The following is a 26,879-nucleotide window of genomic DNA, read 5'->3' as shown; positions in this document are numbered from 1 at the left end:
TTAACCATGTCGGCCAGTTCAGGTTCCTCCTAAGCCCGTGTGAGATTGTTGCTCTGCGGCACTTTCGGCCGGGCGTTCTCCTTGGCGAGGCACATGAGGAGCTCGTGCTGAGCTTCGTCGTTGTCGACCTGTCTCCGCCAGGGAGCCCTCCCTGGAGCCTGTTCAGGAATTCCCAGCATAAGGCTCCTGGGAGGAGGCTTCTGCCAGAGCGTTGGAGTAGCTTTGAGTTGGCTGTCCGGCAGTGGGCACTTTCAGAAGCATGCCTTGTAGGCGCAGTCAGAAGAGTGACCCGTAGGGTGGCCTCCGGCCAGAGCGATCCTGCGCGTGGGAAGGACGAAAGCTTTGCAGCCATAGAGCTCTGCAGCGGCAGTATAGGCACCGCCAGAGAGCTGCTCCTCTGCTTATGCATTGCTGGTGACGGTACTGCAAGCTTTCCCAGACAACATATTAGCGCGAGGAGTTCAAGAGCATGTGGAAATGTAGTTTTTCCAGTCCTCCGGAACCATTACGTTATTCCGCATGAGCTGCCTCCAACATGCCTCTCACATAGGGGCACAAGTGAAGTAATTCCCCGCGTCCCGTATTGCCTTATATGCGGAGCTTTCCGGTGAGAATTTATTACCCAGCTTAACCTATGAAGCGATGCACTTTCGACAACTTCAAAACTGAATAGCGCCATCTTCCCTTCGCACGTGGTCGGTGAAGTGGATGGGGCACACATAGCGAGGAGATCGGCATCATCTTCCGTCAGGGTTTCCTTCCTCCGCAGATCGTGGTTAATGCGGCTCTGCTAGAGTTTTGAAATTGGCGCCATTACGTGGCGTTAGTGGCGGAGGTGTGAGTGGCCCGAATGGAAGGGGGAAGCCGGAGCAGAAAGCGGCGGAGAAAGCGAAAGGAGGGAAAGCGGTAAGAGGCCGCGAGTCTGAGCGGGAGAGTTTAAGATAGGGCAAGGAAGAAAGTAGAAACAAAGAGGAGGACAGGCGTCCAGTTTAGTGGACAGAAATTCCAGGGTTGAAATTGTAGGTGAAGGATAGAAAGGAGGGAGATCCATGGCAGAGAAACCATGGACCTGCAGGCTGATAGCGACATAACATTTCCTCCACGTCAGTAGCAGCGACATCGGCGTGCGAGGCGCTCTGTGCAGAGTAAGCCGATGTTTTCCCAATCCCTTAAGATTCAATGTCCCCCTCTCTGGGTACCATGGACATTGCCTATCAATCTCCCCAACCAATTCGCGCAGATCCCTTTTTCTTTGCACTGAGCGGCTTGGAAACGCTTTTAGTCAAGCGTTTTCAGTTCATAGCCAGCGATGATGCTTGTCATAAGCCGTGCTTTTGCAAGCTCCCATACTTACCGGTGGTTCGTCAGACGAGAGAGTGTCCTAGAACGCTGGTCCGAGGATGCGCCGATCCAGTGGACAGTCGGTACCGAGAACGTGGGTCCGAGGATGCGCCGATCCAGTGGACGGTCGGTACCGAGAGGCCCTTTCCCAGGCGACGGTAAGCGGGCGGAGGTTGGAGATATAACATTGGTCTTACCTGTGAAGGAGACTTCTCCATTGAGCAATTGAGGACATCTGGGTAGTTTGGATCTCCATTCAGGAAGGCAGGGGTTAATAAAAAATTTTCCCGGGCTCCTCCTCTTTCTGAGGTCGGGCTCTTCTCTCGCTCTCCCAGTTCTGGTTTCTCCAACAAGCAGTGCATGCCTGAGTAAAGAAGGGTCCGAACCAAAACTTGCAGATAAAAAGGATTCCTGGAACAACAACAGCCTCCCATAACCGAGGAGGAAGGGTACAAATAGTCCAGGAAGGGAAAAAACCACAAAAAAAGCGAGCACGAATCAATTTAAGCGGTCCCTCAGAAAAAAACCGAGGGATTAGTTCCTTGGGAAAATGTAACTCTAGAAAAAAGCGACTATATAGAAACTAGTGGAGAGGATGTATGACTATTGAGATTGGGGCAGATGTCCTCAATTGCTCAATGGAGAAGTCTCGCTTCACAGGTAAGACCAATGTTATTTCTCCATTGAGGCAGAGGACTGCAACTCTAAGGTGACCTCTAGCAGTGTGCTGAAACAAATTAAAGGGTGGGGTCGAGTTGATCCTCTCTATGATGTGTTACATGTAACACCCCTCTGGCCCGTAGTCTGCATTCGGCCGCTTTACTGAAGACATTCAGTCTGTAATGACGGAACAAGCGTGGAAAGAGAGGACCCGCGTTGCCGCTCCTACATATTTCAGACACAGGCACATTATTGTTAAATGCTGCATTAGTGGATAGCGTCTGAGGACAGAATGAGCCCGTAATCCCAATTGGGACTTCTGTCAGTTTTGTACCCGATATGCCTCAGCTATGCATTCTCTCAGGCACTTGCTAATGGGGAGGACAATTTTTAGTACTCTATTACTTGATTGGCAATGGAAATGAATACCAAGGGAGTTCTGATCGTCCTAAACTCCTGGGTCCTAATCCAGAAAAGCCTTCAGAGGCCACTTCTGACATCAGAAGTTTATGCCAATACACCTCCTTAGGGGTGTTTTGGAGTCTGCACAAAAAAAGTTGGCAGAAAAGAATTTCCTGGCCACGATCCTATGGAAGGTGGGAATTAGCAGCAGGGACGAAGGCAGGGTCCGTCCGCAGAACTACCTTATCCTTGTAAGAAAAACACATAGTGGTGGCTTGATCGAAGGGCTGCCAACTCAGAAACTCATTCTGGCAAGAAGTAATGGCAATTAGAAAGAGACAACCTTCATTCCTGAGGGTATTTTGAGGGAAATGTCCATAATGGGCTCCAAAGGGAGCCAGAAGTGAGTCGCGTTAGTAAAACAGTGTGTAACCTCCATGTGGGAAAATGATGGTTGATCGGCCTACCCTTAAGGGAGGCTCCCCTAAGGAACCTGACAGTATGTGTGGATGAGGAACTAGGGGAAAAACCTTCTATTCTAAAGGGATCACTGAGGTTAGCGCTGCCACCTGTCTGCGGAGTGTATTTGTTCTAAAGGCCAGTCTCACCAAGCCATCCCTGTAAGAAGAGCCAGGAATGTCACCAATCTTGCTTGGGCTCCGTGGCGAGACAGCCTTCTTCCCGCCCAGCACCATCCCTGGCGAAGGCTTTCCGCGTGAGTGTTATATATTCTTTTAGTGGAAGGTTTTCTAGGGGAGGCTAGCATGAGGTGTTTAATACTTGCTGTAGAGTAGCCTCTGGGAAAACTAGTTGTTTGCCGTTCAATCTCCACTTTGCGGTCAAGTTCAAAGCGCTTTGGATCTGGATGAAATATAGGACCCTGGCAATGAGAACAGAGTCCACTTATTGATGAAATTAGTAATGGCCCGGATGGGTTTGAGTACTTTGACATCTGCTTAAGATGTTTAGAAGGTGAACCATGAAGCCTGGGCCACCAGGGGCCCACAAGGCGAAAATGGGCGATCAGCTTCGTTCCTGCTTGATCTATCCGCGGGAGCCTGGGGATCATGGGAAAGGGAGGAAAGGCGTAAAGAATTCCGAGAGGCCATTTGGAGGATAAGGCATCTGTGTCCTCCGCTTTCGGGTGATGGAAACGTGACATGAATCTGGGAAGTTGATTGTTCAGATTGGAGGCAAAGAGGTCCACGATCGGAGTTCCCAGTCTCTGAGAGATCCATTGAAAGATCTCCTCCTTCAGATGCCATTCTCCTGGGTGAATGCTTTGTCTGCTCAGCCAGTCCGCTTGAATGTTCAGATTGCCCTGAATGTGCTCGGCTCTGATGGAGGATATGTGAGCCTCTGCCCATTGAAAAAAGCAAAGACGGCTTCCCTCTGTAGGGCTGATGACCTGGAACCTCCCTGTCTGTTCAAATGCGACTTGGCTGGCGTATTGTCTGTCCGAACTAGAACATGGGCTCCTACCAGCAAATGTTGAAAGCGTTTGAGGGCTAAACGAATTGCCCGCAGCTCAACACATTGATGTGGAGATGAGTCTCAGCTGCTGACCAAGGTCCCTGAGTAGGGATGCCCTCTAGTGTAGCTCCCCAACCTTGAAGGCTGGCATCTGAGAACGTCTGTTTGGTGGAGGGTATCCAGAAGGTCTTCCCGATGTTTAGATTGGACGGTCTGGTCCACCACAACAGGCTGATCTTGACTGGCCTCGGTACTACAACCTGCTGATGAATTTTGTTGGAAATAATTTCCTGAAAAGGTAGAAGGAATCTCTGTAATGGTCTGGATCTGAACCGTCCCCACTGAATGGCTTCGGAGTAGGCTACCAACAGGCCCATCAGGCTGGCCAGAGTGAGGGCCAGACATTTGTTTCTGGTGAGAACCTGCTGTATCTTGGTCCTCAGGGTCCGTTGTTTCTGCAGAGGGACCAGAATCTTGCACGACTAGGTGTCTAGGATGAAACCCAGATGTTCCAATCGTTGGACCCGGGTTTAAAGAACTCTTCTCCCTGTTGACTAAGAAGCCGTGTTCTCTAAGCACCAGCAAGGTCTCCTGAGCGTCTGAACGCGCTTGAACCTGAGAGTTTGATCGAATCAAGATATCGTCCAGGTAGGGTGCAGTCTGATGTTTCTTTCCCTGAGCAATACCACTAAGTTGATGAGCAGTTTTGGTGAACACTCTTGGCGCCAGTGCAAAGCCCGAATGCGAGAGCCCTGAATTGAAAATGATCTTTCCTCGCCAAATCGGAGGAATTTTTTCTGTGGCCCTCGAATATGGGTACATGAAGATGAGGGCTTCTCGGCGATCGACATTGAAGTGAGGAACTTCGTTGGGTTGCAGGGAATTCGGCAATGGAACGCCAGAGTTTCCATTCTGAAGATGTTTTAGTTTGACAAATTGGTTGGGCGTACTTTAAATCTAAAATTGGAAGCCACTCCCGTTTTTCTTGGGTACCGTGAAAGAGTATGGAGTAGACTCCCTGCTCCCCTCTGTTCGATGGCACATGCTCCACAGCTTCTATTTCTATTAGATGTGAGATGGCTTTCAGCTTTCTGTACCTCTTTTTTCTGGAATTTTTGAGATAATGGGGACATCATGAAGCTGACTTGGAGGGAGAGAAAGAAACTCTATTACATATCCCTTAGATTACTATCATCCAGGGACCAGCGTCTGTGTGAGAAGGATGGACGCCATCACCTGGCAGAATTTTTGAAGTCTTCCTCCCACTGTGTAGCAGGGCAGCGTCATGCCTTGGATTGGCTTTATTGTCCTGGTTGTAGCGATCCGGGAAGCTGGATTCTTCTTGTATGCGGGGAATCCTTTCTTGTTCGCAATTGGTGTCGTCCTTGGTTTCCGTAGGGGCGTCGAAAATTGTCTCTCTTGAACTGGATTTGGCTCCCTGTTGGGGGACCTTAAAAATTAAAAGTTAGAGGGATGGTTTCCCTGTCGAAGTTCCCAGAGGAGCTTTGGCAGGCGGTGCTTTTAGGTTTTCTCCTTAGGGTCCACTCAGGAAATTGCTTTGAGAGTCTTCCCCAAACAACTTTTCTCCCTGGAAGGCGCATTCACCTGAGACCATGGCTTTAGATCTCCGAATCCGTCTGCCACGCTCTCAGCCATAGCAGTTCCACGCTAAGTAGGGCAACGGGAAGAGGCCATTGAGCGTGCTGAGAAAGGTGACCAGAAGTCCCTACAGGGTGGTAATTCAGCGGCGAAACTGGCAGCCTTCAACATCCTTGTTAAACTCCCTCTATGGCTTTGGTCTCCCGGTGGGAGGCAGAATCTCCAAATTAACGACCTTCCTTGCCCAGCCGATCGATGCTCTGGGAAACAATCGAGGAGGCAGTGCGCAGAGAGGCTCTGATACGCCATGGCAGCAGCTGCGTGAGTCCCTTTTGCAGGAATTGCTCTGCCCTTCTATCTTGTGTCTCCTTTGATTTGTCCTCTACCATCCTTGGATACAAGACCACTGAAAGCATGCTCTGCAGCGCAGCCCTACTGGAGCCATCTATAATCGGGACTTGTAAAATATTATTAAGCATATGCGAGGTAAATCATACGAATTTTCGCGAAAAAAATGGGGCACCTTCTGTTAGCAGCTGGCTTTTCCCATTGATTAATGACTTGAGGTCTCAAAAAATATTCTGGGAAGGGAAAAACCTTCTTGGAATGTCCGGGGTTGGAAGGAAAAATTCCCCATCTCCCTTGTGTATGGAAGTATGGATTTCACGGCTTAGAAGAACCCTCTCCCACTTCTTTGTAAACTTCCCCAGGTTGAAGCATGACGTTTGAGCAACCGATTTAGATAGCAAATATTGATAGTCATCCATCTGAAACGGAGAGCCGGGAAGATTGTGCAGTGTAACCTTTCATATTCCTCCACAGATCCTCCTGATCTGATAGGACATCACCCTCCCTCCCTTCAACACTGGCTGGCTCTGAATCTGAGGAGTTTGCCAGAGGGTTCAGGAATTGAATTTTGGCCTTTTTAAGGCTGCCTTAGTTTTGCCAAGGGGTGCCAGCTCTCTTATTATCTTTAAGTTCCCTTGCTTGGAAAGAGGTTACTATGGAACTAGCAGGGGGGACTCAGCTGGGCAGGTGGTTGAGGATCTGTAAGAAGTTCTAGCATTTCCTCTCTCATATCAAGCAGCTCTTTCTTGCTGCAATGCCCCTTTAAGGCGAAATCTCAAAAAGCCTCCAGATTTTAAATCCTCTCTCACCGAGAGAGCTTGCAGCCCTCCTGCAGTTCAAAGCGGAGCCTCCCTTGTGCATCTCCCTCATTTTTTTTGCTTGGCGTGTACAGAAAAGCCCTAGCAGACCCGGGAACCCAGGGGTACGGTGGGCTGGAGGCCGGAGCGGGTCGCTTTCATGGCTGCTTGCCGTTTTCGCTCCCTCAACTTTAGCCGAAAGCTCCGCGTCGCCTGGGGAGCCGCCGTTTGCATTTTGCCTGCAGCCCCGGCTGCTTTCTTCTGTGGCCCTCCTGCGCTGCTAGCCCCGGCTGGGAACGATTCGCAGGGAACCTTCGCTATCTTCACGCTCCGAAGACAGGAGAGCCTCCCTCCCGTTTGACCGGCATGCGTTCTGGGCGTGCTCTTGCGGAGGGGAGGAGGGGAAAAAAAAAGCGGCAGCGTTGGCGTAAAAAGCCTCCAATGCCGAGTCTCTTCTCAACGGGACTGGAGGGCAGGAGAAGCTGTGCCGTTTGAGGCAAATGGCTGATTCTCTACTGCCAGTCCTATTCCCAGCTCTGAGAGTTGAAAAGCGATGAAAAAAGAATGAAAACAATTTTTGGCACTTAACAAACTTCCAGTGCGGCTGAGAAACAGCCACTGAACCTGCTCTTCCTGAGGCAGGGAACAAGCTGGGAGATGGCGAGAGAAAGAGCCCGACCTCAGAAGAGGAGGAGCCCGGGAAAATTTTTTATTAACCCCTGCCTTCCTGAATGGAGATCCAAACTACCCAGATGTCCTCTTGCTCAATGGAGAATCCCGGGTTTCGGCACCAGCCTTGAAGTGCGTGCCTCCAAGGGGTGGTGCATGAGGGAAGCGTTAGGCTGGTAGACGCGGATATGCAATCATCTGGTGGAGAGGCAATAGCCAGCAGCAGGAATGGCGCCGGATCCGTGATCCTAGCAACTCTCTCGTGCGCTAGTCCCCGACACCTTTTATTAGGGTTTCATTGTGGGCGTGCCAAGGGGTCGGATGGATGGGAGAGCGGGAGATCATCATGTGATGCATGATCTCATCGGGCTGCTACGTGCAGGAGGAAGCGTCCGCGTCTGGGTCTAATCCCCACCTGAGGGCGAGAGCCCTTTTGTCCCTTTGTCTGGGACACCTGGTGACTGCGTGTTGGGTAGTTCATGACCTGTGACTCATGGAAAGAAGCGAGGGGTTGAGGAGAGCGTTCGTGACCCCAGAGAGGCGTAACTGGCACCCAGCATTCCAGAAGCTTCTTCATCTATGTCTTCACTGCTGGGTTCGCGGGCTCACCCCTACAAAGTCAAATTAATATACCAGTTTTTAGGATGGATAAGACCATAAAAATAGCTTTAACACAGGATAACACTGCATTTTAAAAACCATATATAAAGGAAATGTTTGCCCTGACATGTAAAACGAGGATACCATTTCAAACAGCAGTATCAGAGACATTTGATTATGCATCATGGAAATAAAGCAGGAAAAGCCAGGCAATATTCATACATACATACACTTTTCTTATCTCCACAGATTTTCTGGGCTAGGAATATGTTTACTAGCTTAGTTTATATCCTGCTTTTCTCCCCACGGGGACCTAAAATACTTTACATAAAACTCTTCTCCTTTTTATCCTCAGACCAACCCTGTAAGGTAGGTTAGGTTGAGAGTTTGTCAGCCCCATCCAAATGGCCAGGCAGCTGCCTGTGGTGCAGCAGCTGGGCTGCCCCACCACTCCCAGAGAGGCTTCCTGGTGGCATGGGGAAGCTTGCAAAGAGAAAAACCCTCCCTGCCACTGAGAAGCCTCTATGGCAGTGATGGTGAACCTTTTCGAGACCGAGTGCCCAAACTGTAAGCCAAAACCCACTTATTTATTGCAAAGTGACAACACGGCAATTTAACCTGAATACTGAGGTTTTAGTTTAGAAAAACGGTTGGCTCCAAGGCGCGCATTACTTGGGAGTTAACTTGGTGGTAGTTGGGGGCTTTGCTTTGAAGCAACCGTGCAACGCTTTGAATGGGTGAATCACGACCCTAGGAGGATTTAGAAGCAAGCCCCATTGCCAGCAACCAAGCTTACTCCCAGGTAAAGGATTGCGCTTTAGTTCTTCCCATGAAAATCAGTGGGGTTTAACAGCACTTAACAGGGTTACCTATACGTCATGCCCAGCTGCCCAGGCCAGCCTAGATGTGTGTGGGGGGGATTTCCCCCCCCACATGACGAACTCTGTGCAAGCGTGCCCACAGAGAGGGCTCTGAGTGCCACCTCTGGCACCCATGCCAGAGGTTTGCCACGACTAAACAAGATTCATCTTAGAAACAATATGTAAAATAAATGTTCCTTGCAGTTTTAATGCTGTTTTTAATGTGTGTTATTTGCCATTTTGCTGCTTTGGAAAATGTCCAAAAGATGACAATTTACACATACAGACATGAACACACACTCACACACAAACACAAGTGCTTGAACAAGAACTTGGATAACAGCGACAGAGCCTGGTAAGTCCAGGTTTTTTTAGATGTAATCATTAACTACTTGGAAGGGGAAAATAAACAGCACATTAATGAAGTTCTCAAGGGGCAATAAATGGTTAGCAGCTGTGAAAACCAGTAAGATTATGGAGTACTATAAGAGGTCATCAAGAAGTAAACCACACAAATGAAATCATACATGTATGTGTAATGTAGTATAACGAAGTCAGTGTGCAACTGAAATTTAAAATGTAACAAAATGAGGTGACATGGTTGACAAGACAAAAAAAGTGACAAATTTATAAGTTCTCCTACATAACCAGCGAACTGTGTGTCAGTGTTTTTACTGCCACTGAAGCAGATAAATACAAAATAATCAAAGTCCCACAAAGTTCTAGCATGAACAGCTTCTTCAAAAGACGTTTCAGCTGGGTTGGTTCAGTCAAATGGTGGCCAGTTTTTAAAACTAAGAGCAAAATCTATGTAAAATATAATTGATTGCCTAATTAATATGAAACAAAGCAGAATGCATGCTTTTGAGTTTTCCAGAAATCTTCATTCGCTTTATGTTAAAAGGATGGCCTTGCAGATGACCTGAAGATCATGCCCAGAGAGACTCTCCCCCCTCCTCCTTTTATTTTAACATGAAGCCTGATTAAGAATTCTGAAGTCAGCTTCCACACCATGTGGTGTCTTAGTAACTTTTCAAATGGGCTCCTGTAGCTGTATTTGTCAGCAACTTGGTCTGAAGCCATTAGAAGGTGATAATGCTTATCTGCACACTAGGAATAAGGTCTGCTGTCTGCCAACTCCTGAATATCAAACTGCTGCTGGGGCTAGCATTCCCACAAGACAGGTGCTACTTGAAATATTCCAGTTACATGGTCTGGCATCTGTGTCAGGGAAATTCTACAACATTAATAACAAAAAAGACTGAATGCCAAGGAAGTGTTATAAGACAATGTTCTATTGGAAAACTATTCTATTGGAAAAGCAGGGGAAATATTTTTAGTTAGGCAGGGATATGATAGGCTGTAAAAGCAGAAATAATGCCACTTATTCAGCCTACTACTATATTTAGAAACAAAGCCACTCACAAGGAGAATGTCTTCTGTAAGATCATAGAATCGAAGGACAAAAAGATCCACCGATGAGAAGTGCGAGCGGGCGTGCTACAGCTCAGTCTATGGTGCTGGAAAGTACCCTTAAGTCACAGATGCCTTATGGGAATCCCATAGGGTTTTCAAGACAGAAGATGAATAAAAATTGCTTGCCATTGCCTGTCACTGTGTAGCAACCCTGGACTTCCTTAACAGTTTGTCATTCAAGAGCTCACCAGGACCATCTACTCCTAGCTTCTGAGATCTGACAAGGCTAGATCTAGTCAGGGTGTCCAGTCTACAGTTCTTCATATTTTCAGTGTACATCCTATTCTGGTATTACTGGGGACTAGCATAAGCAAAGGAGCCAAATAATTTGAGGCAGAAAAGACCCCTGCTCTGATACACACTGTTCAATTCATGAACTAAAACAGTCAGCCTCAGAAAAATCCACATAAACATATGAACCTGACTCACACTGAATCCAAATTCACAATCAATTATATTTGTCTCTGTAGCTTAATGATATTATGAGTGGCAGGGGCATTTCCATATCTCAGAGAGAAAGCAGTTTTTCCCAGCACCAGATCCTTTAATTGGAGATACTGATGGTACTCTTGATGAGCTGGTAGAGAGCTGGGATACCAGGCTCTCTGAAGCCATCGAGGCTATCGCTCCAAGGTGCGCTCTCCATACCAATCCAGGATGAAGCGGGATCTGAGACGGCTAGAGTGAAGGTGGTAGCGGGCATTTGATGAGGAGTCATGACACTTGTGTCGATTGTTTATCAGATCTTATGAGAGTGCTGTGAAGGATGCAAAGCGGTCATATTTTACTTCCGCTATCACAATGGCAAGTTCGTGCCCAGCACAATTGTTCAGTGTGATCCAGACGCTTACGACCTCATCAATGGGTCCCAAAAGAAATGAATTGACATTAAGCTGTGAGGCATTTATGGACTACTTCACACACAAAGACCTGACTCTCTGACAATCCCTTCCCGCTACAGTTGATACAGTGAGTGAACTGGAGGCCCCTTGGCCGTCTTTGGGTCCTTGTTTGGAGCACTTCAGCCCACTCGACCCAATGGATGTGGACAGGACATTGGATGCTATACGATCTACTACTTGTCCTTTTGACCCGTGCCCTTCCTGGTTGGTGAAAGCTGGCAGGGAGAAGTTACTGAGCCACCTGTTGGACACTGTCAATAAATCCCTTGAGCAAGGAGTTTTCCCAGGTAGACTTAAAGAGGCAGCGGTCCGCCCGCTCTTAGATCCTCAAGATCTGGTCAATTACGGCCCAGTTTCGAACTTTCCGTTCCTGCGTAAGGTAATTGAGTGAGCGGTGGCGGATCAGCTCCAGCAGTTCCTGGATGATACAAACATATTGGATCTCTTCCAGTCTGGCTTCAACGCTGGTCATGGGACCGAAACTGTGTTGGTTGCCATCATGGACGAACTCCGGCTCCACTTGGACAGAGGAAGTTCGGCACTGCTGTTGTTAGATGTTAGATGCATTCGATGTTGTAGATCACGACCTTTCTGTCCATTGCCTTGCCGGTACTGGGGTTCGAGGGTCAGCCTTGTGTTGGCTGGTCTCATTTCTCCAAGACTGGGGACTGCAGGTGGCATTGGGGGGAGTGAACTCCAGGCATCATTCCATAACTTGTGGGGTACCGCAGGGAGCGATCCTCTTCCTGATGCTTTATAACATCTACATGCACCCCCTGGCAGGGTTGGTCTGGAGTTTTGGGCTGCAATGTCATGCGGATGACACGCAGCTCATGTCCACAACGAAGAGCCACCCGTCCCGGAGCCTGAAACTCTCCAGCATTGTTTAGACGCTGTTGCTGGTTGGTTGAGAGTGAGTTGGCTGAAGTTAAATCCTACAAAGACTAGGTCGGGGAGGGTATCCGGTGTCCTTTGGCCTGCCTATGCTGCATGGTGAGGCTTTATAGCTTGCCTCAACCTTCATAAGCCTAGGGGTGATTCTGGATCCAGCATTATTGCTGGAAGCCCAGGTCACCCGGGTGGCCCAGACAGCTTTCTACCATCTGCAGCAGGCACAGCAACTGGCCCCATACCTCTCCCATCTTGATCTGGCCACTGTGATTCATGCAACGGTCACCTCCAGGTTAGACTACTGTAACTCGCTCTACGCGGGCTTGCCTTTAGCCATGATCTGGAAACTAAAACTCATTCAGAATGCGGCGGCCAGGCTCCTTACTGGGATTTCAAGCAGGGACCAGATTACACCAGTCCTCTACCATCTGCACTGGCTGCCGATTGAGTACCAGATCATGTTTAAAGTGTTGGTTTTGACGTTTAAAGCCATTCACGCCCTCGGACTTGCATACCTGAGGGACCGCCTCTCTCCATATTGCCCCATTAGGCCCCTCTGCTTCTCAGAGGAGGACCTATTAGTGATCCCTGGCCCAAAAGTGATCAGGCTGGCATCGACAAGGGCCAGGGTTTTCTCAGCCCTGGCTCCTACCTGGTGGAACAGGCTCCCCAAGGAGATCAGGGCCCTGCGAGACTTGCAAGACAGACCTGTTCCATCAGGCATTCAGCCAGCTGGTTAGGCACATCTACCATTCCATCTGGCCTCCCGTGGCCACAGAGGTGGGGAGAGAAAGAAGTAGGTCGCCATCTGTATTATTTTTATGATTCTGTTGGAATTTTTATACTGTGTTTTAATGTATGTTTTAAAAACTATTGTTCACCGCCCTGAGCACCTAGAGGGAGGGTGATTTACAAATTAATTAATTAATTAATTTTTGTGGGGTTTTAAACACATTACTTGCCCTACTGTTTCACAAATGCAAGAAATAGACTGCCAGCAGTCATTACAAGACTGTATAACTCTCTTTTTTTCATGTTGTACTACCAATCAGTTGAAGTCTGTTTTTATTCAGCTTTATTCAGCTAACTGAATTCTCAGCAAGTAGTCTCTGGGTCTGGCACTGCTCAGCTCTTTTTAAACAAAAAGAATCCGTTAAGCCAGTAAGATTCTCCATGAAGCTCAATCTCAGCCATGAATAAAGTTAGCCTCATATTAGTAGCAAGTCAAATAAAAGCCAGAGAGCATACAAAGGGCCTCCTGGGCCAGGAGAAAAAAAATCTATAATGTTACTACTCCAAATACATTTTTGAAGTTCCACAGCAAGACATATGTAAAAGGAGGATCCCCAAAAGTATGAAATAATCCAACATGAAGTCAAAGAGGAAACTATTTAATAAGACAGTAGTCAGTGAAGACATTTTCCTTATTTCGTTGTCACTGAAAGCATACAGACTTTTGACATTTGCCTAATACTTTCAAGTGGAACAAAATTGATCTTCTACAAGTCTCCAGAACTTTATAATTGACCTCACAAGGGAAACTAGAACATGTATAGCTCAACAGCTCCATCTGGGCTGAAATCTGCATACTGAGTCTTAGAAAATGAAAACTGTGGCAAATCAGAACAGTTCATCTCTAAAAGGTCCTGTATGACAACTTCCCCTGTCCTGCCCTGCTAAGGTGCTCTCAGGACGGTTTTCCCTTTTAATGGTAATGAATGAATGAATGAATGAATAAATGAATGAATGAATAAATGAATGAATGAATGAATGAATGAATGAATGAATGAATGAATGAATGAATGAATGAATGAATGAATGAGTCTAGCGAGTTGTTCCACCTGAGCAAAGTACACTTTTCCGATCCCAATTTTATTCCTAACTTTAAAAAGAGTATATCACTGATGATATCATATTTTAAAATGCAATTTCTATTGCATTCTGCATTACTCATGGATTAGTGGAAAGATGGTAAATGCATTAATGGAAAAATTAAGTATTTGGTAATTTTTCATCAGGCATCCTCAGATATAGAGACAGCCAGTGTGGCATAATGCTTAAGAGTACTGGGCTAATATCTGGGAGACCCAAATTCAAATCTCTATTTGTGTCACGGAAGCTTTTTGGGTTACCTTGGGCCAATCACTCTCTCTGTCTAACCTATTTTACAGGGATGTTGCAAGGATAAATTGGTTTAGGTCCCACTGGAAAGAAGACTGAGGTACAAATTAATGAATAAATAAATAAAATAAACATGTACCTCTGTATTTGAAAGTAAAGACTTCATTGTGTAGCTTTTTGCTTTTAATTCTGTGTTCTAAATTATTCTGGATATACCCTAATGGTTTATATCTTAAAATGTCTATATAATTTATCTGCTATTAATTTTTTGCATAAGTCTATCTGTTACAATAATGGTCAAGATCTTTGACCATAATGTGATTGATTTCTCATGTCCTCATTTATCTGAACAAAAAAACACAGAAATGCTCTGCAGAGCTATTATCTTGACTAACTGCTTAATGTCTCCTGTGTAATACAGTCATATACAGAATTAACTGTACAACATAGAGAATGATAGGTTGATATCAAGACTGCCTTCTCAAATGTAAAGCATGTATTCTCTCCATTGTAACATACATTTAGACAACAAGAAAACAATTTATGGATTCACTAGAACTGCTTAATACATGGCAAAAACCATTAGAGTATGCAAACTGTATTATATATGCACTTCAAAGAAAGTTTGATAGCAAATAAAAATTTGAAAAGAAAAAAGATTACTTCAGCATGAAAGGCTAAGGGCAAGAGAATAAATAAATAAGATAACAGCCATCTTTTCAGATTTACACCAGTGACAATAAAATCCTTTGCTTTGCTCTAGGGATGGTCAGCAGGTGCAGCTAACCAGGCAAAGTATATTACTATGCTTGACTGTGCTGTCTTCCAGCAGGGGAACATGATTTAAGTTGGAAATCATTAAATGCAAATTTGAAAACATGATTTCTTGCCTTATGACTAATAGCTATTCAATCTGCATGTCATATGATGAATCACAGCCACATATTAGAAAGCCAACACAAGCAGCATTTTCATAAAGTTAGAGAACATGTGGTTGGTACTTAAGTAATATATACAAGTTATCTTGTCCAAATATTAGTAGTTTAGCAGTTTAGTAGAAGGATTTGGCTTTGGAACTTCTGGCCATGAAGTAATATACAGACAATTTAATAAATAATGAAAACCAGTATCTAAACTTCCAAGCTTTTTTCAGATTTTTGGTGCGAAAAGCAAAACCTGTTCAGGCATAACTATGATTTTGTTTTTGTCTAATAATATTTTTGAACATGGTAATATTCTAATTCTACAATAGCATAGTAAGACATGTGATTGGGCCAAAGGTATTGAATGTTGCTATCAGAGAATCCGCACTGAACTGGTTCAAATCATTCTTCATGGATCAGAGTCAAAGGATTACTAGTGGAAACCAGTTGTCATTGGTGTGGGACCTATCTTGTGGGGTTCCACAGAGAACCTTCTATCTCTCATGCTTTTCATTCTTTATGTACATCCCTTAGGACACATCATTCATGGCTTTGGAATTGGTTGTCATTGACATGCTGACAATACCTAACTCAATAAATCCTTATCCAAATCTGCTGGTGATGCAACAGAGGTCCTTAATTACATTGTGGCCATGGTGGCTAAGTGGCAAAAGTGAACAAACTGAAACTAAACCATGAAAAGACAGAGGTAATGCTCATTGGAAACGAGGAGGTCTTGGAGGTCATAGTTCTTCTTACTTTTGATGGTATTCAACAGACCCATGTAGGTACTCAATTAAAAGCTTTATTACTGGAGGAGTAAGCCAGTGCAGCTGCAAAAAAGGGTTTCTATCAACTCAGCTTAGCCTGTAAGATGGCCCCTTACCTTGAGACAGCTGACCTGGCCATCTGGCTCTACAACACATTAACATCAAGACTAGGGTATTATAATGAACTGTCCATTGGTCTCTCTTCAGAATCAACTTGGAAACTCTGACTGATTCAGAATGCCACAGCTCAGCTATTAACCAGAGCTCAACAAAGTATGCATATTAGTCCCACTCTGCAAACGCTTTACTGGCTGCTGAGATGTTACCAAGCTCAGTTTAAGATATTGGCTATCACATACGAAGCTAGTCATGGCCTTGATCCCTCTCATTTGCAGGACTACCTCTCTGTTCATGTTCTGTAACAACTTCACTCGTCAGCCAACAAGTCCCAGCTCAGTTATGGCAACCCCGTCACATTTTCAAGGCAAGAAATGAACAGAGGTGGTTTGCCTGCCTCTGCATCACAACCTTGAGTTTCCTAGGTAGTCTCTCATCCAAGTACTAACCAGGCCCAATCCTGCTTCCAAGAATTGACAAAATTGGGCTAGCCTGGACTATCCAGATAAGGGCATACAATACATCATCATTCCTGAGTGCCCTAACCCCACTCCTTTGGGCCCCATGGTATACTAGGGATCTGAGGGCAATGAACCAGGAAGGGCAATCTTGAGCGCAGGTGGCGGAAATCACATTGTGGATCTGACTGGACTCTAATGAGTGCCTATTATTGGGCCTAACTAGTGGTGCTGGTGGCAGAAACAAAGAAGAAGGTGTATTCTTCTGCCTCATTGTGTCTGCAAGTTGCCGTCCAGCAGAGTTATTTAGGATGGTTAACAGCCTGTTGTTTTTCATTTGGAGGACTGCAGTCAGCGTGCCTCCAGCATCTGCTGTGATGATTTTGCTGTTCACCTTTGGAATAAAGTCACTCCGATCTGCATGGGATTGGACTTCACCATTGACAGCATCCTGTAAAGGTGTCCAGAGCACTGTCTGGTCCAGTTTTATTGGATCAATTTCAGTTTTTGAGGTCCAAGGACATGGACAAGTTGTCTGCTGGGATGCAGCTTAGGGCTAGTCTCCTGGACCCTTGTTCATCCTGGCTGATAAAAGCTAACCAGGGGGGGAAGGAGGCTGACCCAATGGGTTCAGGAAGTGGTAAATACCTCTCTGATGGAGGGGGTAGTGCCAGCACTTCTGAAAGAGATGATCCGCTCCCTTTTGAAGGGGCCCTCTTTGGTTCTCCTCCTACCTTCAGGGCTGGTTCAAGATAGCATTGGCAGGATTTCAAGGTGTTGACTTTGACATACAAAGCTCTAAACCTGCTCAGGGACTGAGGTCACAGGAGGGGGAACCCCTGGTAGTACCTCCCCCTGCCAAGGTGCAGTGGGGAGGGGCATTTGGGAGGGCTTTCTGCGTGATTTCCCATAGGTTCTGGAACAGTCTCCCCTGGGAGATTCATCATGCGCCTACCCTTTATGAGTTTAATAGAACTACAAATACTTTCCTTTTTGCCCAGGCATTGGGTTAGCCTCCCTGAAAACCCCCTCTACAGCTGCTGGTCTGGAGGGGGGAGGGGGGTTATTTTAATGTTATTTTATTGTTGTTTTAATTGTTATATATTTATGATGTTTTTATTGTGCTTTTAAACTTTTTAAATCTATAAACTGTCTTGGGCACACTGCTATGAAGTAGGGTATAATTTATAAATAAATAAATAGAACTGTATTTTTAAAGGTATCACCAAAAATAAATGTAAAGAGAACGACTAATCTGCTACTAAAATTAATAAGAATCACAATGTATAAAATATAAATTATGAACAAACTAAAGCAGACAGGTACAATGCCTAGAAAGGGGTTTATTTTATACGGGGACTCTATTAAAAAATGAAACAATAAAAAAAAAGAACTCAGCTACCTGGAATTTTAAAACACATCTCACAGTTAAAGCTTTAAAAAATCCTGGAATGCTGAAAGTCCTTTGAATCTTAGTACCAATTCCATTAACTAATCTGAATTACAGAAGGCCAAAGTATTATTAACATGGCAAGTTTCTAAAAATATGGGAAAGAAAGTTCTAATAGTTTACTGTCTCCTCCCCCCCACACACACACATTCTAAATTTAACACATTGATAAACAGTCCAAATGAAGACTAAAATGCACACTCCCAAACCACCGTAAACCTAACCTATAGTTTTAGAATGCCCAAGTTAACATTGGTTGTCAGCGAAATATAATTACCCAAACTATCCATGTGATTATACAAAATATATATTACCCAAACCACTTGTAGATATTCCTCTGGAACTTAAAACAACTGCAAGCATTTAAGTGACTGAGTTTAGACATCTGTATCAGTCAGATGTTGAGACTAAAAGGGGAGAAATGCAAAGAATTCCCTACAATAGAACATTATCTTCAGGCTTTTATTTTATTTAAAACATGTCTATGCCATCTTTTCATCCTAACGCGGTCCTAAAGTGGTAAACATTCCATTGGTCACTTACTGTGAAGGGGCTTTCTCCTGGTGGGTGACGAGGGCATCCTGGATGGATAGGTGATTTCCCAACCCTTTATCAGGAAGGCAGGAACTAAAACCTTCCACTTCCTGTCAAAGGCCTGGGCATCCATCTTGTGCCTCAGTAACAACTGACAAAGCAGTAAAAACTTTCGACATGGTAAGCAACCGGAAGTAATGATGACAAGCATAACAATAACATTAACAGTAACATCAACATGACAACCTACAGTGTAACAACAGGTTGAAGATTGAACAGGAACCAGGAGGGCCACGTTGCCCGCCAGGAGAAGGCCCCTTCACGGTAAGTGACCAATGGACCATTCTCCTGGAGGAGACTGAGGACAGTATCCCAGAAGAATGGGTGGGCTCTGATCAATCTCAAAAGATATGTTCCAACATCCTTTTTGCAAAGGCGGTCTCTGTAGCTGATGGCCTCTCTGGGTTGATTCCAATCTTCCTGGACCATCTTACGAAACCCTTACAGGAATGATTATAGATATTGTTGGTGGAGGGCCTCCTGGAGGCCAAGAGGTGTTAGTGATGCTCTCAGAGTACTCTTTTTTCCTTAGGACTTCCCATTCAAGCACCAAGTAGTCAAGCAGAACCACTGAGGCTTGGGGTGGTGAATGGATCCCTGGGATAGCATGTCTGGGGGGTTGATAGCTTGAGAGAGAGGGCAAATGAGAGTTGTAGAATTGATGAAAACCATGGTCATCTTGGCCACCACGGTGCCACCACTGTCCTCCCCATCCCGGTCTTGCCTGTAATTTGCAGGTCCCAAGCCAGGTGAAGAGACTCCGGTGCCTGCCATGGCCCTACAGGGGTTGCTGGCGTCTTCTCCACAGCTCTGCTTTCCAGATGCCTCGGCCCTGCCTGAGCCGGAGTTTTGGCACGGCTGATCATCCAGTGCTCAAAGAAGCTGTGAGGTTGGAGAAGCTGCACCTGCTGCAGTCCTACATGGGTCGCTGGTGCTCCTCGAGGCCACCACGGATAGGGAAGTGTCCTGGCGCCTCTTCTTCATTTGCCAGCTCTTGCCGCCGCCTTGTTTCTCCGGGGCTTTTTTCTTTGAAGCTGCAAAGCCCTGTTGCTTGGCAGCGGCTGTCTGGGGCTCCCTCTACCCTTTTCAGGTCGCTGCCTGGGTTCCTTCTGGCCCAAAGCAGGTTTGCCAGGCCAGATCAGGAGTGGAGGAGGGGTTGCCTCAACTGGATCATGGGCCTGCTAAACCCTCTCAAGAGGCCTGAGTTGCCCCTAGGCTGCATGTTTGACACCCTGGGTTGGAGCTTTAGAGTAGTGTCTGGGAGATCCAAGTTCAAATCCCCTCCAGCTGTGGAGGTTGCCTCACAGATAAAAAGAGGAGAGCAGAATAATATAAGTTGCTTTGTCCCTGCAATGGAGAAGGACAAGGTATAAATACAGTAAATAAATGTAGCTGAAGATAGGAGGCAGATAAAAGGCAGGTTGGTGAATAGCTGAGGAGAGAATGAAGCAGGGGAAGGAAAAGAAGAAATAGTGTGGGAGGGGGATAGAAGATGGAGGAGTGGGGAATCAAATCTGGTTCTAGAATGTTCCCTGACATTCAAGTGGGTCTGGCCCAGTGGCCAGCACCCCAGAACTGGACCACAGTTTTCCTGTGTGAAGAAAAACTTGAGGCAGAGGCTGTTGAAGGTAGGTTGGATGTTGGATGGGAAAGAGATGGGATTGTCAGCTCCAGATTAGAAAATGCTCAGAGATTTAGGGAGTAGAGCTTTGGGGGGTTTGAGGAGGGGAGAGAATAATTTAGATTTTTGGCAGTTCTAATTAAGATTTTAAACTGCATTCTTTATATTTGTTAATTGTTGCTTTATTTATATTGCAAGCTACCTCTAGTGCTGCCAGGCAGAGAGGCAGTCAATGTTTTCCATTAATAAAATATTTTAAATAAATAATTTATATGGAGTCAGAGACAAGCACTGTTCTCCCTGCAGAGGCAGGAAAAATACTGTGGCATAAGATGGATGCCCAAGCCTTCAACAGGAAGTGAAAAGTTTTAGTTCCTGCCTCCCTGATAAAGGGTTGGGAAATCACCCATCCAGGATGCACTCAGTCGCCTCCAGGAGAACATCATAACACTTCAACACTAAAATAGTTAAAATAGAGTACATATAAAATAATTAAATAAAAACACAACACTGAACTACAGGTATGCCAAACAAAGCAAAAAAAATCTTCACCAGAAGACAAAAGAACAAAAGAGGGAGAGTTTGTTCCTGGAGAGGGAAGTCTAACGTTTTGGTGTCACAGCCAAGAAGGTCCTCTCCTGGACTGCGAATCATCTACTCTCACATGGTAGGGCACCTGACACAGTGCTTCTGAAGAACCCTGGAGTGGACAGGTAGGTTCATATGGAAGAAGGAAGTCCTGCTGGTCCCAACCAATGTAGACAATTTGAGAGTCAATACTTGCACTTCAAATTAATCCCAGAAGCAAACTGAAAGGCAGTGCAAATGTAAGAAGGCTGGAAAGATATGGTCCCTGTGGCCCAGCCAACATCCTGGCCACAGTGTTGTGCACCAACTGTAGCTTCCAGTCAGTCTTCAAGGACAGCCCCATGTAGAATACATTGCAGTAATCCAATCTAGATGTAACCAGTGGCAAGACCTCTCCCTAGCCTAGAATGCATCATAGCTAGTTCATCAGCTGACCATGAAAGGCACCCTGGGCCACTGCTGTCATCTGTTCATCCAACAGGATGCCAAGGTTCAGGATTACCCCCCTAACCTATGAGCCTGCTCCTTTAGGGAAGTGTGATCCATCCAGAACAGGAGATATCAAATTTCTTTTCCCCCACCAGTATTGCCAAAGTTTTATCACGTTTAAGTTTCAGTTTGGCAGTCCTCATCCAAAACTACCTCCAGGCACTACTCACAGTTTCCACAACCATGCTGAGATCTGTTGGAAATCCAAGAGAGACCTGAGCATTATTTCAATATATAACTCAGCCCAACTCTCCAGACAACCTCTCCCAGAAACTTGAGAAACCTCGTAGGCCAGATGCTGAGAAACAGCAACCCACCATACACTCTGAAGCCTACAGTCAAGGTAGGACCAAACTGCAGAAAAGCATCTCTCAGTCCCAATCCTGATAGGAAGTCCTGGGGAATACCATGATCAGCAGTATCAAAAGCTGCCAAGAGGTCCAAGAGAATTAACAGGGTTGTACTTCATCTGTCTAGCAAATTTAAGCAGCCAGGAAGGTAGTAAACAAGGTAGTAAGACTCAGATTTCCAAGAATCGTCCACATTCTCAGACTAAATTAACTGAAAGTTATCCCACACAACTGGTCAAAATTGGCACCCTGGGGCCATTCAGTCCTGTCACTTCTAATGTAGAGTCCAAGTTGGAACACATGCAAGAGATTTGATCTGCAAAAAGCTCAGCAAAATGATTGCAGCAGGCTGAAAAGCAGTTCACTTCCTCTTGCAGGCCAGAAATGAATATGCTCCAGACCATTCAGAAGAGTTCCACAGGTGTGCATTGTACAGATACAATGCTCATGGAGAAAAAATGTTTTTCGCTGCCATTGCCGCCATGGAGCAAACCATAAATGAGATCTGGTCTATGGTTAGTTAGATTCATCCCCAGTCTTTCTCCACTGTCACTCTAGCAGTCTTTGCTGCCTTTCTTTTGGTCACTAAACCAAGGGGGTGCCCAGGTTCTTAGACTTGACAGAAGGCACTTAGGATCTATTGTGTCACTTGCTGGGTCACTTCCTCATTCCAGAGGTCAACCAGGGCCCTGACAGGAATGATGGCCATATCAACAGAAAAATCCACTAATGCTAACTGAAAACCAATCAGATCAATCAAGCTATGGGGGCAGATCATCTTAATTGTTCCCACCCACCCCATCCCTACAGAGTCTAAACTTTACCAAGGGTGCACAGTGGCAGTCACAACTTTTGAAATTGGTTTCAACAGTTGTTAAAATTCACTTTTACAGTTCTTTTGTGTATGTTTTAATTACTTATCTTTACAAATATTATTATTCGAATTACCAAAAAATATTATTCTGTTATGTCTTTTGAATAGCCAGGCAGTGGCCTGTATGAACCTTCCCACTGAGTCAGCATCATGTAGTAGTTAAGAGCAGTGGACTCTAATCTGGAGAACTGGGTTTGATTCCCCACTCCTCCACATGAGCAGGGGACTCTTATTTGGCAAACCAGATTTGTTCCCCCTCTCCTACATACCTGCTGGGCTAGTCACAGTTCTTCAGAATTCTCTCAGCCTCACCTACCTCACAAGGTGTCTGTTATGGGGAGAGGAAGGGAAAGGAGTTTGTTAGCCACCTAAAGCCTCCTTACAGGAAATAAAGGTGGGTTATAAATCCAAATTCTTCTTCCCTTCATTGGTTCTCATCCAAACATTCATCAGATCAACCTTGCAAAACGTCAACAGTGTTAAGGTATCAGGTGCTCCCACAACATTTATTGCACATTGTGAGATGTTAATTATTTATAGAGTACATATAAAATAATTAAATAAAAACACAACACTGAACTACAGGTATACCAAACAAAGCAAAAAAATCTTCACCAGCAGACAAAAGACAACAAAAGAGGGAGAGTTTGTTCCTGGGGAGGGAAGTCTAAAGTTTTGGTGTCACAGCCAAGAAGGCTCTCCTGGGATGCAAATCATCTACTCTCACATGGTAGGGCACCTGACGCAGTGCTTCTGAAGAACCCTGGAATGGACAGGTAGGTTCATATGGAAGAAGGAAGTCTTTTTCCATCTTTCCTTCACAACTGTGAAAGTAACTTCAACTTGCACAGTTCCTACAAATAAGCATTTCTTTGTAGGAAATACCACATGCAATAGTCACTCATGGATTTCACTGCATTAACAAATACTTACACTGTCTACGTTTAAAACAAAATATACAGGTCTGATTGTCATATATGGCAATGTAGAAGTCAATTATTTATATATATATATATATATATATTAGATTTTAGAACCGCCCACCCCCGAAGGGCTCTGGGCAGTGTACAACAGGCCAAGATCAACAATACATAAGTTAAGTCAAAATCAATTTACAGACTCTATAAAAACATAGCAGCATTACAAATATAGGAAAATAATAGTACAATTACTTTCTGTGTAGGAATTTTGTATATTGAAACTGCTTCCAATATTACCCCTCAGTATTCCATTGCATAACTACTATATACATTGATTGTGCTAGTTACATTAAATGTAATCCTTTTGCTCTCCACCAGATAGAATATTTTGAACACCACCTACATTATTCTTCCTTCTTTCCTCACTATGAAAAAAAGATTCTACAATTTCTATTATACAAGCGATTCAAGCTTTTTATACTTGCTGTCCAATTAAAGAGGGAAAATGGTTTGTCTTACCAACTCTTACTGTGCACTGTACAATAGACTCCTTTATTTTCCATAAGTCAAGTGTACAATAATGCTGCAATCAAAAGCAGTGCACTGTATTTTACCTCCCCCCATTTTCATTCCCACCCCCATCACTGTCTGTCTGTGTGAACTCTCATTAAAGAAAGCTTTCCTTTGTAAGAAGGTTTATGGGAAACACAACAAGCAAAAGAACATAAAATTTAAAAGACAAAACAGTTTCTGCTGTAAAGGAGCATAATACACCACTTATTTCATTTCAAAGTGATCACAGAAGAAACAGGAATATTCCAAACAACATCAATTTATTAGCAAGGAGATAATGGAATGGGAGAAACTGGTTTCAGGACAAGGAAGCTCACAATCTACAACTTTAACAATTAGAAGGAACAAGCAGGGTCTTCACCCCATAAACCAATGAACATGTTAGTTTCTAACAGAGGACCTGCTTGCAAGAAAAGAGGGGGAAGGAGGAAGGAATAAGGCAGCAAGCTAGGTTCATGCATATCCTAGCTTAATGTTTATTGAAAATTACATCTTATTCTCCATGGTCCAGGTTCAGTCTGTTGTCTACAAAACAACATATAAATAGTATTTTGGCTGGTGTTCTTGACAATATTCCAGGAAAACAAATTCACCACCTCTTCACCACCATTGTTCACACCACCCCTTCCTACCTGGATTCTGTCAATTATGTACTCCCCTATACAATGCCATACAGTGAACATAAGAACATAAGAACAAGCCAGCTGGATCAGACCAAAGTCCATCTAGTCCAGCTCTCTGCTACTCGCAGTGGCCCACCAGGTGCCTTTGGGAGCTCACATGTAGGATGTGAAAGCAATGGCCTTCTGCGGCTATTGCTCCCGAGCACCTGGACTGTGTCTATGCTGGACAGAGAATTTCCCACAGTTCTAATTTTAGCAAATATATACCTGTTGTTCTCTATATTGCAGAAGACTCAATTTAAGATCTTTCACCGATTCCCCCTTCCCAAGACAAACCTTCAGCTTTACCTTCATACTGTTTCTGGGGTTCCCTACACCTCATGAGCAGTATTTCACAGATCACTTTGGGCTGTAGCAGGAGGGAGGAGATAGGGAAGTTCTGCTGTTCTGTCAGCGGAGATATTGAATCGAATCTAGCTCAATATTCTGAACTCTTTGGTGAACTTTTTCAAGTGATCTACATGATGAAACATTACAGAGATCCATGACAATTTTCTGGAGAAAGAATCTGAGCACACTGTGAGACAGAAGCCTATTGCAATTACATCTTGAAATGTGTTCCATGCAATGCTTCTATGTAGAAGCACTCTCTTCATTGGCTTTCTATGAATTCTAAACATGAACCATGGAAATGGCCCCATACCCAATAAGAGAGTACTCCCATCTTTATGTAGCCTTCTTTTTTACTCCATAGTAGCCAGCTATTAATGTTTGCCTTAACTGGATTAAAGCATCCAAAGTACTAAGCAAGCAGCAGGAATAAACTTACAGTTGTGTTCAGTACAACACAAACTACTTGAAGCTATCTAACTGACCAAGATTTATGTGACCAATATAAATGTTGCCCATCAGAAACTTGCCTTTCACTCCCACCATTAACTAATTTCAACTTCCATATTTCCCCCTTAGGTACCCGAGAGTTCAACATTTTTTAAACTAAACATCTCTCCATCCTGCTAGAACTATAAAGAGTCTATCAACTCACAATGTAAACACATCTCAGGAGTTAATCACACTAAGGTACACAGAAAGGAGTCATTATGCAGCCGATTAACTGGATTTTAAATTAAATTTCACAAGAATGCTTTCTGGATTTGACTTGTGAATGTTGGATGGACAGATGCTATATGGATTTAACAACAAGGAGACAACAGATATTACCAAACACTCTTTCACTGGTAAATTCTTTACACAGAATGCATTACTCACAAAAAGTAATCAAAACTTTGATGTCAATAGTACTCTCAGCTTAACATTTCTGGTTTGACTTTAACAACTATTATTATGGCCTATTATGCATGAGTGGTCTGCTCCATGGTGACCATACATTTCCTTCAGGGCTGATTTTCAGTTGCGCTGCGGCCACAGCACCACAGATCCCAAAAGCCCCATGGTTCTGAAGAGCACGCAAAGATCGAATTTTCGCCTAGCTCCAAAGGGAAAGCAGAGGAGATGGCACTGCGTTACACTCTCTTCAGATTTTCTTGCTCCTCCTGCCTTCCCTGGTCAGGAATTTCACCCATTTCAGAGTGATCCACTGACTTTTTGTTTTTGCTGTTTTAACACCAGCATTCTATCAATTCAACAATATATCTCGCAAATGAAGCAATGCTGAACAAAATACACACATACAAAGGTGGCAGCAGAATCAAAGGAGCAGCAGGTGGGTGGTAGTTGGGTGAGGAGGGAATTGAGGAAGGGAATTATTTGAAAGAGATCCTGCGGGGACTGATTCTCAGCAGTTGGATTTGCAAAGGGCATCCTCGGAAAAAGCAACGCAACTGAGGGCAGCCAAAATGGTGGATCACCTCTGCTCTGATGTAATGCTTTGCACAGAAAGCCACAGGGAAATCCCGTCCAAAGCCAACAGCCATGGGGAAGTTGGTAATGCATTATGGACCTACTTTTCCCTCTGGCTCTAGAAATCAGGGCTTCAAAAGAATATGAGAGGAAAGTAAAACAGAGCACATGAGTACCTTGAGAAGGATAAAGCATTGCTGAGTAATAGCTGTAGGCATTCAGAGTAAGGGACCAGCAGTTCCTATAGACTTCTGCATTCACTTTTCAATACACAAGATACTGAAAGTACATTTCTACTCATAAGAAGCTTTTCCAAAACTATGTATGCAAACATGGTGGGATATTTTCTTCCCACCCTTTCCTTGAGTAATCCAAACCTCCAGTGAATATGCCAGCAAACTGAACTGTAGTTTCCAACAAGATTATCATCAGGACCCTGGCAAGAAAATTGTGCCATATTATAAGAAACTATGTTTATTTTATGGGTTATGATGTTCAGATGTACTTTCAAGATCTACCAAAACGAGTAA

General features: G+C 44.7%; 1 protein-coding gene across 3 annotated transcripts in view; it reads right to left on the bottom strand.

The window, feature by feature from the left end:
* The window catches only part of NHSL1 (NHS like 1), a 176,644-nt gene that overhangs the window by 101,355 nt on the left and 48,410 nt on the right, over positions 1-26,879 (bottom strand). The window lies entirely within an intron of this gene.

This window comes from Sphaerodactylus townsendi, linkage group LG01 (assembly GCF_021028975.2).
Source record: "Sphaerodactylus townsendi isolate TG3544 linkage group LG01, MPM_Stown_v2.3, whole genome shotgun sequence".
Taxonomy (NCBI): domain Eukaryota; kingdom Metazoa; phylum Chordata; class Lepidosauria; order Squamata; family Sphaerodactylidae; genus Sphaerodactylus; species Sphaerodactylus townsendi.
Note: the sequence above shows the minus strand (reverse complement) of the source record. Positions and strands in the feature narration are given on the sequence as shown.